General features: G+C 48.2%; 1 protein-coding gene and 1 long non-coding RNA gene across 13 annotated transcripts in view; one reads left to right on the forward strand and one right to left on the reverse strand.

Annotated features, from left to right (window-relative positions):
• Positions 1–13,532, forward strand: part of AUTS2 (activator of transcription and developmental regulator AUTS2) — a 1,131,932-nt gene that overhangs the window by 1,005,342 nt on the left and 113,058 nt on the right. The window lies entirely within an intron of this gene.
• On the reverse strand, positions 1,003–11,543 carry LOC140639113 (uncharacterized). The gene is made up of 4 exons (XR_012035971.1): positions 11,394–11,543; positions 7,806–7,972; positions 7,176–7,375; positions 1,003–5,357 (listed from the first exon to the last, which is right to left on the reverse strand). It is a non-coding gene; the product is annotated as an uncharacterized lncRNA (long non-coding RNA).

The raw sequence follows: 13,532 nt of genomic DNA on the forward strand, positions 1-13,532 counted from the left end.
ATACTTTGGTCTGTGAGCTTGAGTGAAGTACATTAACCTGTAGGATTCTCAGGTCCGTCTAGTCTTCCCTCTTGCCAGATGCCCTCTTGCTTGCCATTGTCAGTTCAAATCCTACCCCTCTCTGAAGGCTCATTTCAAATGCTACTTCCTGAAGCTCTCCTTGATATTAATTACTTCCTCTTCATTTCCGCCAAACTGGCAATAATCCACTGACATTATGTCCTGTCCTCTTGAAGTGTATGCGTCTTGAGATCCACGATTACATCTGGTATCTTCACTTACCTTTGCATTCCAGAATGCTTGCCCACAGTAGGTACTCACATGTTGAAAGGATGAATAAATCCTGAGATCATGGATTGGATTTGTTTCTCTGAAATCACCAATTTAGATCAGTGGTTCTCTTCCAAGGTGTTGGTCCCACTGGGGCATTGTAATCAGTTGTAAGTGTGTTGTAGTAATTGGTTATCAGCAATTGTTAAGGCTTGGAAATTTGCAAACTATTTACTGTTTTTATAAATTAGAATGATTCCCTTCAGTAATATCCTTTAATGATGATAATAATATTATCGCCCTTCAGTGCTAATGCTTCAACACGACTTTCTCCCTTGCACTGTGATTTGTTTCTTGAATTGAAGAGAAAGAGTGGAATTAGAGTCAGGACCCAGGTAATTATATGTAATCCACAGCCTATCTTTTCTGTGCCACAACCCATAATAAGCTAGAAATCATTGTTAATGGTTATAGAACTATGGAATTACTGCAGTGCTTTACTACTCTGCAAGATATGGGAGCGTTGTCAGAATGAACATTATCTGTCAATTTAGGAAAAGAATAACCATTATTTTAAACCAGGGTCAGCAAACATTTTTTGTAAAGGGCTAGATAGTAAATATTTGGGGCTGTGAGGGCCATGCAGTCTTTCAGCAACTCCCCAGCTCTGCTGGTTTCGCACAAAAGCAGCCAGAGGCAATACATAAACTATTGAGCCTTACTGTGTTCCAATAAAACTTTATTTACAAAAGCAGATGTTGGGCAAGATTTGGTCCACAGGTCTGTTCAAAGCTGAAGAACACACAGAGGAGTGTAAATGGTACCAGTTACTTTTTAAACACTGTATTAATCACATTGATTCTACTTCCTTGGTAATGGCTAAAGAGTTCCTGTAAAGCAAGGAAAACTATGGGATGGTGAACTAGTTTACTTATTTGCAAGAATATACAGTATTAGATATTTCAGGGTTAATAGTCTCTAGACTTTCTCAGCATAAGAAATAAGACTAAATTCTGTTCGTGGTTTGAATACAGCCACTGAGGCCAGTTCATTAAAGAAACGTGAGTATGGCATGATAAAGTACTTCATCTGTCAAGAAGTTTGCTTTTGTGGTATTGTATATAGCGCATTATTTTCTGTCTTGGTCGTTTCTCTCAGTGGGATATTCAGGTTCTACCTTCCTGTTTGGCGGTTTTGCTGATAATTACTTGAAAAATTGTCACTTCTCTTTTTAAATTACCTAATGGAGTAATAGCCTTTCTTCTTGACAGTCAAAAGGCCAATGAATACAACCATGTGAAACTCTTAAAACAGGGCCCCAAGTGCACAGCAAGTTAACTTGAAATAATTAGTCCCTGTAGTTGGGACACCCACAATGTATGTCTTAGAATACAAATTCAAAGTGATTCTGTCACAGTCTCTGTGCTAGAAAACCGTCACAATAGGGTTCTGTGCACGAGGGACATCCCACACCGTCAGATTATTTTGGCAGTGCCTATATTTTGGGCCCCTGCCCACTTCCTAGGCTTTTGTGCTGTCTCACAGCCAAGACCTGCACCGGCCCCTCTAGAGTGCAGGCCCTCTCCAGTGCTCACCATGACAGGAAGAGTGTGCTCCCTGAGCTCTGGGGATAGGACCTCCCATCCCTGGCCAGGACTGTGCCCTGCTCCAGAGGCTCTTCAGCATCACCTGCCAAGTCTCTGTGCAGTCAGACCCGAGTCAAGGAGACCCAAGAAAGGAGCTGGTGCTCCACATATTCATCATGTCACAGTCGTCCCCTTTTCATGCTGACACAGGTTAAGCAGCTGGCATCTCAGTTGGCCCCTTGAGCCCACGAGGAGTGGAACCCTGTCATACCAGCTCGTTACAGAAAACCCAACTAAATATGGCTTTAAAAAAGAGATCCTCATCTCCCATTACAAGCCTATTTGTTGAGGCTCAGTGTTGACACAGAGAACACAGGCGCTTCTAGTCTTTCCACCTGCCATCTTGATATTTGGAAAATGACTTCCTTCATAGATGCAAGATGGCTACAGAAACTCCAAGTGGAATGTCATCTCCTCATGTGGCCCCATGCCACGCAGGAAGAAAGGAGGGAGATAATCATAGGGGCTCTTCCTTATGCTCTCTACTTCCACAGAGAGAATGTTCTCCGAAGCCTTCAGTAGTCTCCTTTTGGAGTTTACTGGTTAGAAGAGCATCACTTGCCCTCTAGCACAGGGGAATGAGATGGCCATGATTGGTTTGGGCCAATCATGGTCTCCCCTGGGGCTGGGCAGGTACCATAATTAGGGTTCTGTTGACAGAGAAGAAAGGGGAATGGCTATCAGATAAGCAGCCAACTGTGTCTGCCGCACCTGACCTAACCCCCCCAGTTGGTGACTAGAGCACCTTTTGCTTTGACCTACAAATTAAAGCCTTGCCAAGAGTCTACTGTCTACGGATAGTTCTCTGGAATTATTGCCAGCAGTCTTTCCTGATCATTAGCAGACATCTGGATTCCCCATCAGTGCTTTTTCTACCTGGCAGGACTTACAGATGCCTACTAGGATCTGAGCTTGCTGAGTCTTTGGGATACTAGGTCTTACCCAACTGGCTGACTCTTTTTGGTCCTTGGCACTTTGATCTAGTCCTTCTGGGGCATAGATAAGCCACCTTGGGACCCTTGATACATTTTAAAAAGTAATTTCATTTTTTGTAGTACAAATCATCCAATGCCTGTTTTTCCATTGTGGCACAAAATACATGACTTGTTATTGCCTTAATAGACTGTTTTAATTAATAGATAAGAATTTGAAAAATCAAATAAGTTTAAGGAGTTCTCCTCTGCCAATCCTAATTTCATGGCATAGTTTAAAATGTTATTTAATTCTGTGATTTAAACTACTGACTCTTGGTTTTTTGATATTACATACGTAAGATGGTAAGAAATTAAGAACTATAAGAATCAATTTCATCTGTGAGAGGCCCAATAGAACTAAGTCTTAAATACTCTGTAGTTTTAGGGCGATTGAGAGTTTGCAAAGCTCTTTCATATCTAATTTTTAAATACTTTCCATAACCATTACCTCCATTGTACAGATGAAGAGATAAGGCCATAAAAACTAAGAAGACTTGGGCAGGTCCTAGTGGTCTGGAGCTGACCCTTCTGAGTTCACTTCTGAGGCCCTTTCCTCTTTCCACCCTAGGAGTTCCATGGCCACGTGCAGTAAGATTTCAGTAGGCCATTTGTGTCTACAGATGTCCAGCCACGCTCCTTGCTCCTTTCAACCTCTGCTACTCTGCCCAAACTTCTGAGATTTCCTTCATCTACTTGGGGCAATTTCCACCAAGAAATAGAAAATGCAAGCAAAGTGGGTATCAGAGGTTCAGCTCTAGGTGACTTTAAAAAATAACAGTGGCTCGAAAAAGAAATTTCTTTCATATGGGAAAGTTTGTAAGTAAGCAGTGCAGAATCCTGTTTGTCTGAGCCCTCTGGGACCCAGTCTTCTTCCAGCTTTATGCTCCATGCAGCCCTCTTCTCATGGCTCAAGATGGACCTTCAGCCAGACATCGACCTTCCAAGCAGCAGGATAGGTGTAAAGGGTATGGGCAAAGGAGAAAGAGGAACTAGGGGCGAGGATCAAGAGTCAGATTCCTAGAAACTGTCAGAATTCTACCACAGGGCCTCTCCTAGCTTCAAGGAAGTTTGGGAAATGTGTTTCTATTTTTGACTACTACATTGGATTAAAATTCTAATACCGTGGAAGAAAAGGATGATGGGTAATAGGGGACTACTATGAGAGCTTGCAGAAAGTGTGGAAAAGCAGCAAAAAAAATGTGGCCTGAATTGCCATTAGGAAACCTTTCCATTAGGAAGCTCTTGTTGGTATCCTTTGTGAAAGATATCTGATGTTTCTGTTTCTCTATTCATTCAACAGGTATTTATTAAATACTTAGTATGTATCAGTCACTGTTGTAGATGCTGAGGACATGAAGTGGGGAGAAATATGGTGGCAGAGGCAGAGGTGTTGCTCTTTGGTCAAGGAAGGATTCTCTTGAGGGTGACAGCTGAGCCCCAGAAGGATGTGGAGGAGTGAGCCATAGGACGATCTGCGGTGAGATATGTTCTAGGCAGACGGAAGAGTAAGTCAAAAGGCCCTGAAGTACAAATACACTCAGTGTGTTCAAGATCTGTGGATCTATGCAAAGAGGCAGATGCTGTGGCTGGAGCAACGAGCCAAGGGAGCATGGTCAGCAGCAAAGTCTTAGAGGTAGTTAAGGGTAGACCCCACAGGGCCTGAGGGACCATAGTAAGGAGGTTGGGATTCATTCTCAGTGGTAGAGGAAGTTGTCAGATGGCTTTGATCAGGGGCATGACACGGTTTTGTTTGGATATCCCAATCGGTAGGCAACCCAGTGTCACAGATCTGTTGGACTAGTCAGTGAAGGTCCTTACTTCTCTGGGGGTGTCTGGCCATGCCTTCCTGCAGTGACCTTGCTCTGTTCTTGCATTAAGACAAGTTATAATCTACCTTGAACCCACACCATAGGGAGACTCTGCTCCAACACAGCCATGCAGAGGACAAGCATCCCCCACCACGTGCTGAGTTTCAAGACCCAGATTTCACACACAACCTACGAGCAGGTGTATAGATCATGCTGGGACTATGTCATATCTGTATTAAAAATCACAGAAAGAATCCAGAAACATTTTTGGGGACCAGGAACATCAAAGCCAAATGCCAAGTTCTGCCAATTACTCTTCTCCAAGACCCCTCAGGTGCTTTGCTCATACCCCCTGATGGTTTCTCTGTGGCTTTCTGATGGCAGTCTGTGGTTTGCCTAAATGTCCCTCTGGCTTGCTAATGTCAGGACAAAGCCCAAGGATGAGGAGAATGTGGTTGCCAGTCAGCAGTCATTGCAGACGTCCTCAGCGTGTGTGGGCTGAAGTTAACCCACAGCCTTGCTGCCTGCCTCCCCAGCTTCGTGTGCACGGACACATAATTCAGGAAAATTCCATTGACACCGTGTACGACTGGAATCAGCGCATTTCCTCCAAAGAGGCAGGGGAGCTACTTCTCAGCAGACTGAGTTGTAGAGTCTCTCTGGCATGCAAAACACAGACCTTTGTATTAGAAGTGAAATATTTAGATAGGGATCATTATGGAGCTCTTTTTACAGCAAGGCAGGCCTGATAAACAGAGGGAGCGAGCAAGGAAGCACAAAGGAGGTAATAATATCTGATTAGCTAAGCAGCTGGATAACTGAAGGAGAATTTGTTAAAAACCTATCAAGACATCAAAGCTAGATGTGAGTTGCTCTGTCAGCCTGGGCCACTTGTGGAGCTGTCTCCGGAATATTACCAGTGTCTAATTGGCTGCTATTTTTTCCCCTAGTGCCACTTCCCGACTCAGGGATCCCGGCTGTGTAACCCAACCCGCTGCTGTCGTCGGGGCTTTTTTCCATCCCTGCCATGGCAAGGGATGCCGGCCTGGGGTCACCTCAGTCACCCCAGTTGTATGTGACCATGTGCCAGCAGGAGCAAGCAACCTCGGGTTTCTGGGGATCACGGGGAAAGAACCCAGAAGCTTGGCCCCCCCTTGAGGCCCTGGGAGGATTAGTTCTGTAGCACCCCAGATTTGGCAAGTGACTCGTTTTCCAGTGCATGGCACACCCAGTCCTTTTGGTGTTCTTTTCCCCTTTAGCACTGGTATCTTTGAGGCACCACACTTTCTCTGCCCACAGCAGAGGAGACAAGGAAAACCATGAAGCTGATGCTTCCTCCGACATGGGCCTTCGCTGAAGCAGGAGCGAGCACTTGCTGTAGTGAGAGTCTCCCATTTGCCTCAGTCTCCTGGTCCTCTGGTGGCCCAAGACAGGTGATCCTCAGGTCTGGCCTGGTCGGTACCTACCTTGTACGTGGCAGTCAAAGTTCCTTTTGGCTGGGACATCTCAGCCTCTGACCTGAGGATGACCGTCCTACTTGCGGAGCCCCTAAAGGTCTGCCTGGGGCACCGGGGGTGCCTGTGATGGTGGAGCCAGAGCTCCTTCCTCCCCCCACCCTGCATATACCTGCACGCGTGCTAGGGCACAGAGGAAGCAGGCTCCTGGTCTCTTTGGGTAAGGGCTTCGAAGCTCTGCTGTCACCATGGTGCTGGCTGCTGTCACCACCCAGAGCCTTTGATCCGTGTCTCTGCTGAATCCAGCCCCTCATGGAGGCTGATTGCTTTGAACCCAGGGCCAGAGCCCCCTCTCTGACTCTGAGTTCCCTTATACAACCAAGGGTACCCAGGTTGGTGGAAGGGGGGGTAGCTTCTTTTTATCTTCCTATATTTTGAAGGATGGATTATTTCAACATTATCCCATAGGATTTTTAAGAACACCCAGGGGAGTGTTTCAGAGCCTAAAAAGCAAAGAATTGCAAACAGGAGACCAGGGTCTGGGCAACTTCCTCTGCAGTTTAGTATGGATAAACCACATGCAGATAGAAAATAGAAAGAAAAGGGAATTTGTCGTAAGGCCGCATGTCTTCTTATTTGGGGTGCAAGGGAAGTGGAGAAATCTGTCATGGATAAAATCCAACTTTAATGACAATCTGAAGCCCTGAAGCACAGACATATTGCAGAGCTAATGTATTATTTTGTTTTTGTTTATTCTGCAGAAATGGGGAAATTTCATTTTTTAGTAGAATTACAAGCTCTCCTTTTATTATTCACAGGCCCTAACATGCATAGCCGCCTGAGCCAGAGAGCTCTCAGCAATTTTAATACCAGCTTCTTTGCGAATCTAAACTGGTTTTCCAGCCCACTCCCCGGTGAGCCTCGGGGGTTGTTGGAGCGTGTTATACATACGGAAAGCTTCCTAGGGCAGCTTGGCAGTCCTGTGTTTTCAGAGGAGACCAGCAGCCTTGCTGTGAGGCTTACCTGAGCTCTGACAGGAAAGGATGATTCCTGGGGATCACCAGTGGGAGGCCGCCGTGGACCTGGAGTAAGGGTCATGGTCAGCTTTGGCAGGGCCTCTCTTGGAGATTTGCTTCCGGGCCATCCCAGTGGCAACCAGTATAACTCTCCTCCAAGTCCTGAGCACTTGCTGGATGTCACTCTCGAGACTGGTGACTCTCCACCTGGTTTACACGACAGGAAGTTTCGAAAGTCTTAACTCCTGGCTCCAGCTCACATTCTGATTTCAGTGATGTGGATGTGGCTAGGAATGCCTAGCTCCATCTAGGTAGTTCTGTGTGCAGCTTGGGTTGACAACTAATGCCCTATACCCTCATCGTCTCCAGCTGCAAGACAGGGTTGATACCCACTGACTGTGTGACCTGGGGCATGTTCGCTGAGCCAGCTTAATTGCCTGCAGGATCATGGAATAACCATGTTGCTGATATCGCCTCCCTCCCAGGGGTTATGGTGAGGATTCAATCCATATATATCCCCCAGGGGGCTGCTATAGTCCGGGCACTGTCAGAAGAACTGGGCTTCGGGGAGGTTGGGGAGACAAAAAATCCAGAGTCCCCACCTTTGTGGAGATACCGGGAACACAGAGACACTTACCAAGGTCTACAGTAATGTCAGTGATCAGTGCTACGAAGACTAATATGGCCCAGGGAGGGATCCAGGCCCCTAGGTCCGCGCAGGTCCCGAGCAAGCAGAGAGATGAGGAAGCAATCGAGTGACTGAGCCCCAATACAACACATCTGTATGACACCCTCGCGTCATGCCTGTGGAAAGCAGAGTGGGGTGAGATAGGAGAAAGCCTTGCCTATGCCCTTGCCTCCTGCCCCACAGCACCTACCCTTTCTGCTGAGGTGAAGAGCTGCCAGTAGGAAGCGTGCCCCATGGGACAAGCCCTGGGCCAAATGCATTTTGTGTATCCTATCATGGTATCCTCACTGGGTGAAGTGGGTATTGGGTTTTCAACTCTATTTTACGTTAGAGGAGCCAGGGCTTTGCCATGTTACAGTTTGCCTGTGCCCCCCCCCCCCAGGCTACGGAGCAAGTGAGTGGAGAAGTCTTTCCCCCCAGCCTGCATTATCCTCCCTCCTCTAAGCCACCCCGCATGCCGAAGGCCGACAGTGCATCAAGGACCGGTAGGTCATTCAGTCATCCATCCCCAAGACCCTCTGCTTCTTCTCTTGTTCCACACCTTCTCCACACAGGACCCAGCATGATTGCAGATGCAAAAGAGAGATCAGGCTGCTGCATCCCCCTGTTTGAAAGGTCCAGAGGCTTCCCAGTGACCTTGAATACAATCCAGACTCTGCCCTTGAGGTTCCTGCTCTAGCCTCTGCAACCCCTCCACCAGTCCCTCCCCATCTCTCCCCCACTCCCCACTCCTGTTCCTGGGGCTTGTTCGGCTCCTTCCCTCCTCAGCCATGTCCTCTACCTACAAAGCTTCCCCTGTGACTCATTCTCTCCAGGTGTGGAGACCTGACCCATTCTCATCCTTCTGCAGATGGAGCCTTCTTGGCCCCCTTGGCCATCCCCACCTCAGTTTGGCTGTCCCGATACCGGTCAGGTCTGCAATTTGCTTATTTACTTATCTAATTTTTTTTGTTTTTTTGTTTTGTTTTGTTTTTTAAGATTTTTATTTATTTATTTATTCATGGGAGACACAGAGAGAGAGAGAGAGAGGCAGAGACACACAGGCAAAGGGAGAAGCAGGCTCCATGCAGGGAGCCTGACATGGGACTCGATCCCCGGTCTCCAGGATCACACCCTGGACTGAAGGCGATGCTAAACCGCTGGGCCACTGGGGCTTCCCTAATTTTTGTTTTTGAGAGAGAGAGCTTGCATCAAAGGAAGGGTCAGAGAGAGAGAGAATCCCAAGCAGGCTCCATGCTCAGCACAGAGCTCAACACAGGGCTGGATCTCACAACCCTGAGACCATGACCTGAGCCAAAATCAAGAGTCAGACAACTGACTGAGCCACCCAGATGCCCCTGCTTATTTACCCTATTTCTCATTCTCCCCGACAACAGTGTAGGTACCAAGAGTGGACTCTCTCTGTTCTTGTTCACAGCTGGCATTTGAATTCAGCCAGGGCAGCTGGCGCTCTGGCATGCCACCCCTCATTTGACGGGGCAGCTAAGACAGGGGCAGAAGTAAGGGAAATGGCAGGGAAAATACAGGGCCCACCAGAAGAGAAAAAACTCTGCGTGACAGTGCCAAAGGCCCACTGCTGTGGGAAGGTGCCCTCAGATGAGCTCTGCCCTGTGGGTGGGCTTCACTGGCTAGAATTAGGTAGAAGGGGAAAGGTGGGGGGGCATTGCCTTGGAGAGCACATCAGGGAGGGCTCAAGGGGCAGAAGAGGGCCCCAGAGCCCTTGGGGTGTAAATAGGGAGGAGTTTTCTTTGCTGGCACCTAGGAAGGAGGCCAGCAGGAGGAGGGGGCATGGGGTGCGCACACATCTGGGGTAGGGCTCAGACCTTGGGTAGAACTGATTCCACCACCCAGAGCTTTGTAACCTTGGGCAACTTCCTTAACTCCATCTGAAAAATGGAGATGATGATGTCTTCACTTTGGGGAGAGTCAAGGGAGACACCGCTCTCTGTTCACCAGGGCGCCCATAAATGCTGGCGAGGACTGGCCCAGCCACCCAGGCTGGGAAGGCGTACCCGGCCCCGTGGCACAGGCAGGCCCTTCACTCAGGGCTGACGCATGGACTTATTTGGAGACAATGGCTCTCAGATACGGACCTTTGACATATTCCTGACATAAAAAGAACTTAGAATGCTAACCTTCTCAGAAAGCCAGACCCACCTCTGCCAAATAACACCTTCATTGCCTGGGAAAAAGTGGGAACCTTTTCTTGCAGTTCCACGGAGCACTTGCCTGGTGAGCCAGGCTGCAAGTGGGAGACGGACCCCTGAAGCAGGAGACGGGGGCTGGGCAGGGGCTGCCAGCCCTTCCCACGTGCCCAGGCAGCTCTGCTGACACAGCCGTCCCTCTGGATGTTGGCACCGGGTGGGAAGGGCCACATTACTCTCCCAGCCCACAGCAGAATGCTTTCTGTTCATGACATGCGGGGGGGTGGCTTGGGTAGCTGAGCCCGGGGCGGTGGATGGGGCCTCATCAGAAGAGTGGGGAGACCCTAAGATGCACTTGATCCTAGTCAGGCACCACCGCCCAGCCTTTCCCTGAGCCAGGCTGTGGCCGTGGGCCCCAGAGAGCAGAAAAGTCTTACAGGAAGGAAAGGGAAATCCCAAGGACTGCCTGGGAGACAATCCTCATTTCCAAACCCAGCAGGTCACCTGGCAGATAGTACGTGGGCAGTGATTCATTAGGACGCTGTAATCCCCCATGTTAAAGCAGAGTTATCACTGCATCTTGGGGCCAGGAGGGAGAAACGGGACTTCATAAATCACTCCTCTGGCTCTGTTGCCTACATGCCTAAGCCTGTAGCAATTTATCCCAGATGAGGAAATAATAATGTCGCTTTCCACAGCCTTTTCCTGGGGGAAGGTTCCATGACCGAGAGTAGGCAGGTGTTTAAAAGACTCTGGGCTGTACCCTGTTACAAGGCCAGCGTAGGTAAGGTCTTCCCTGCCTTCCGCCTCTGCTCCTGCCAAGCCTTGTCAGTGGAGGGATGCAGCAGTTTTGAGAGCACACGGAGCAAGAACTTCAACTTGGGCTCTCAACTTTTTCAGCTTATTTTGCAGAAAGTAAACTGATGTCACTGGTCTTTCCCTCCCCCTAAAGTGTGATTCTTGAGCCATGCTATGGAAGACAGGGTAGCTGAGGGGTTTTGCTGTTACTACTTGCTAGTTTCTGCTGCTTTTCAGCTGGACATCTGTGGTAATTTTCAGACACATTTCCCCACTTTCCAGGTAGAAGATGATGGTAAGTTCTATGGCACAAGAAGGAGGTTCTTTCTGAGGAACTGGAGGTTCTATACATTCATTAGAATAAAGGCAGCACTGGTAGCAAGGGGAACCTGAAGGGAATAGAGGCATGAATGTAATAGATGTTTGTTTCTCATCCATCAGTCTTGACATGGATATTCCTAGTGCCCCATGAATCTCTGCCATGCAGTGATTCGGGAAACCGGCTTGTTTTGTCTTGTGGCTTTGACATGCCCTAAGCCTCCTACTCTTCTCCATCCACCCAGCCCAGGGGAAGGAGACGAGAAGTGACACATACCTCCTCTGCTTCTGGGTCGTCGCCAGGAGATGGTCATGTGGCCTTAACTAGCTGCAAAGGGCATGGGAGTGGCCAGGAGATAATTTCCTTCATTGGGCAGTTGCTTACCTATGACAACTCTGTGCTATAGAAGGTCATGAGTTTGGCTCCTTCTCTCTAAAAAAAGGAATAAAAATATTTTTTAAGATTTCTTTTTAAAAAGAAACAAAGAAAGGGGCACCTGGGTGGCTCATTCAGTTGAGCGTCTAACACTTGGTTCCAGCTTAGGTCACGATCTTGTGATTGTGGGTTCAAGCCCCCTTTTGGGCTCTATGCTCAGCCTGGAGTCAGCCTCAGATTCTTTCTCCCTCTTTCCCTCCTGATTCGCTCACACTCACTCTTCCTCTGTCTCTCTAAAAATGAATAAAATCTTTTAAAAGAGAGAGAAAGAGAGAGAGAAGGATCGTGAGTTTGGTGGGTACTTAGTGACTATTCGGTGCCACATCTCAGAGTGAGTCTCACCATTTTCCCAGTAGAAACATGGTCATGGCTTAAGTCACATTGTCAGCAGTGGGCTCTGGGCCTGAAACCAAATAATCGGGCTATCATTGTTGGGCTTTGCTTGTTTGTTTTCTGACGGCACTAAGATAGAAACAGAATTGTTGGTCCAGAGGGTAAGAAGGGCAGAAGCCAGCTAAAGCAAGATGGACAGACTGACATTCTGTCCCTACTGAGCTTTTTGATCCTTGCAGTCGACTAGATCTGAAAAATCACTCTTCAGTTTACAAGACAAGGAAGGCCCCTTGGTGTTTGTTGTCTTTTCCTAATTCCAGACCTGCCTCATCCCTTCAGTCACTGGTACTTGGACCTGTAAAGCTAACAGGTTTGCATCAAATTATGATGTGGCTGCCTGTGTCCGAGAGATTCATGGGTACCTGTATTTCAGGAGGCCAGTCGTGCCCTACTGGCTGGGAGGACGGGATAGCTGGGAGGCCTCATGTGGTACTTGGTGTCGTCGCCGAACTGACACAGTGATGAACCCCCCCTCATTTCTCTCTGGGTTTAGTTCCCTCACAGTCTGAGCAGCTGTACTGACGTTTTGAGGGCCCGCCCAATAGCTTTCACATGTAAAGATGGCCTTTTTATATTCAAATTTTAGTAATATGTTATTTAATCATTAGGCAGTTTACTAAGTGTGTATTTGTGGCCATTGTTCTTTGTGAATGCCCAATCACCAAAGGGAAACATGTAGAAACAAATGCATTCTTTCAAGAACTGTAGTTTCCAGGGTGGGGAGCGAGGGACACACCTTGGGGTTGGCAGCATGTGCACTGCGTACGTGCTGGGGGCTGGTCAGTGGGGCAGCACTGGGATGCTCTGACCCCACGCTGAGGCCCAGCCAGGAAAACGCCAAATGACGTGAAATTGCTGACATTCGAGCATTTTTGTCCTTCAAAATAGCAATCCCAGTGGATTTGGACTCACACTAAACTGGGTTTCCAGTGAGGCTTTGTCCCCAAGGCTAGAGGACTCCATTTTTCCCCACCTCTGTCACGGTCATGCCGGGGTTCCTTGCAGTAAGCAGAATCACACATCACAGATGTGGTGGCGTTAAGTCCTGCTATATACGGTGTAAATACAGGCACCGAACAGGATAGCGTGACCCCTGTACCAGGGTGCATGTGGCTGCTAGAGGAAAGGGTCGTTGTCCAAAAGAGCTCCGCAGAGGGCACTTGGCATCTGAGCAGGAGCTCCTGACAGGTGGGTGATGCCCAGATTGACAGGAGGCCAGGACAAGCAGCATCTCAGCCGAGCCTGGAGAAGCAGTTCTATGAACTGGTTACAAGCCTGGGACCCTGGAACTGAGTGCAAAACCTAGATTCCCCCCTCTTTCTTGCTGGCTTCGACTTCTCTGTACACCAGTTTCTTCACCCACAAAATGGGAATAACAATAGTAATATTATAGTTCATGGGCTGGATTAAATGAGTTCATATATGTGCAGGGCTCAGAGGCACTGAGGGCATTTGACAAGCAGTGATGAGTTCAGCCTGATGTGTTGGGAATGGGGGAGAAGTATGTTCCAGAACATAGGACTGAGCCCACAGGACAGAGGTTTGGGGATGGTTCCCCCAGCTGGAAGAAGCCCACAAGTTGGCCCA

Source organism: Canis lupus, chromosome 8 (genome assembly GCF_048164855.1).
Source record: "Canis lupus baileyi chromosome 8, mCanLup2.hap1, whole genome shotgun sequence".
NCBI classification, from domain to species: domain Eukaryota; kingdom Metazoa; phylum Chordata; class Mammalia; order Carnivora; family Canidae; genus Canis; species Canis lupus.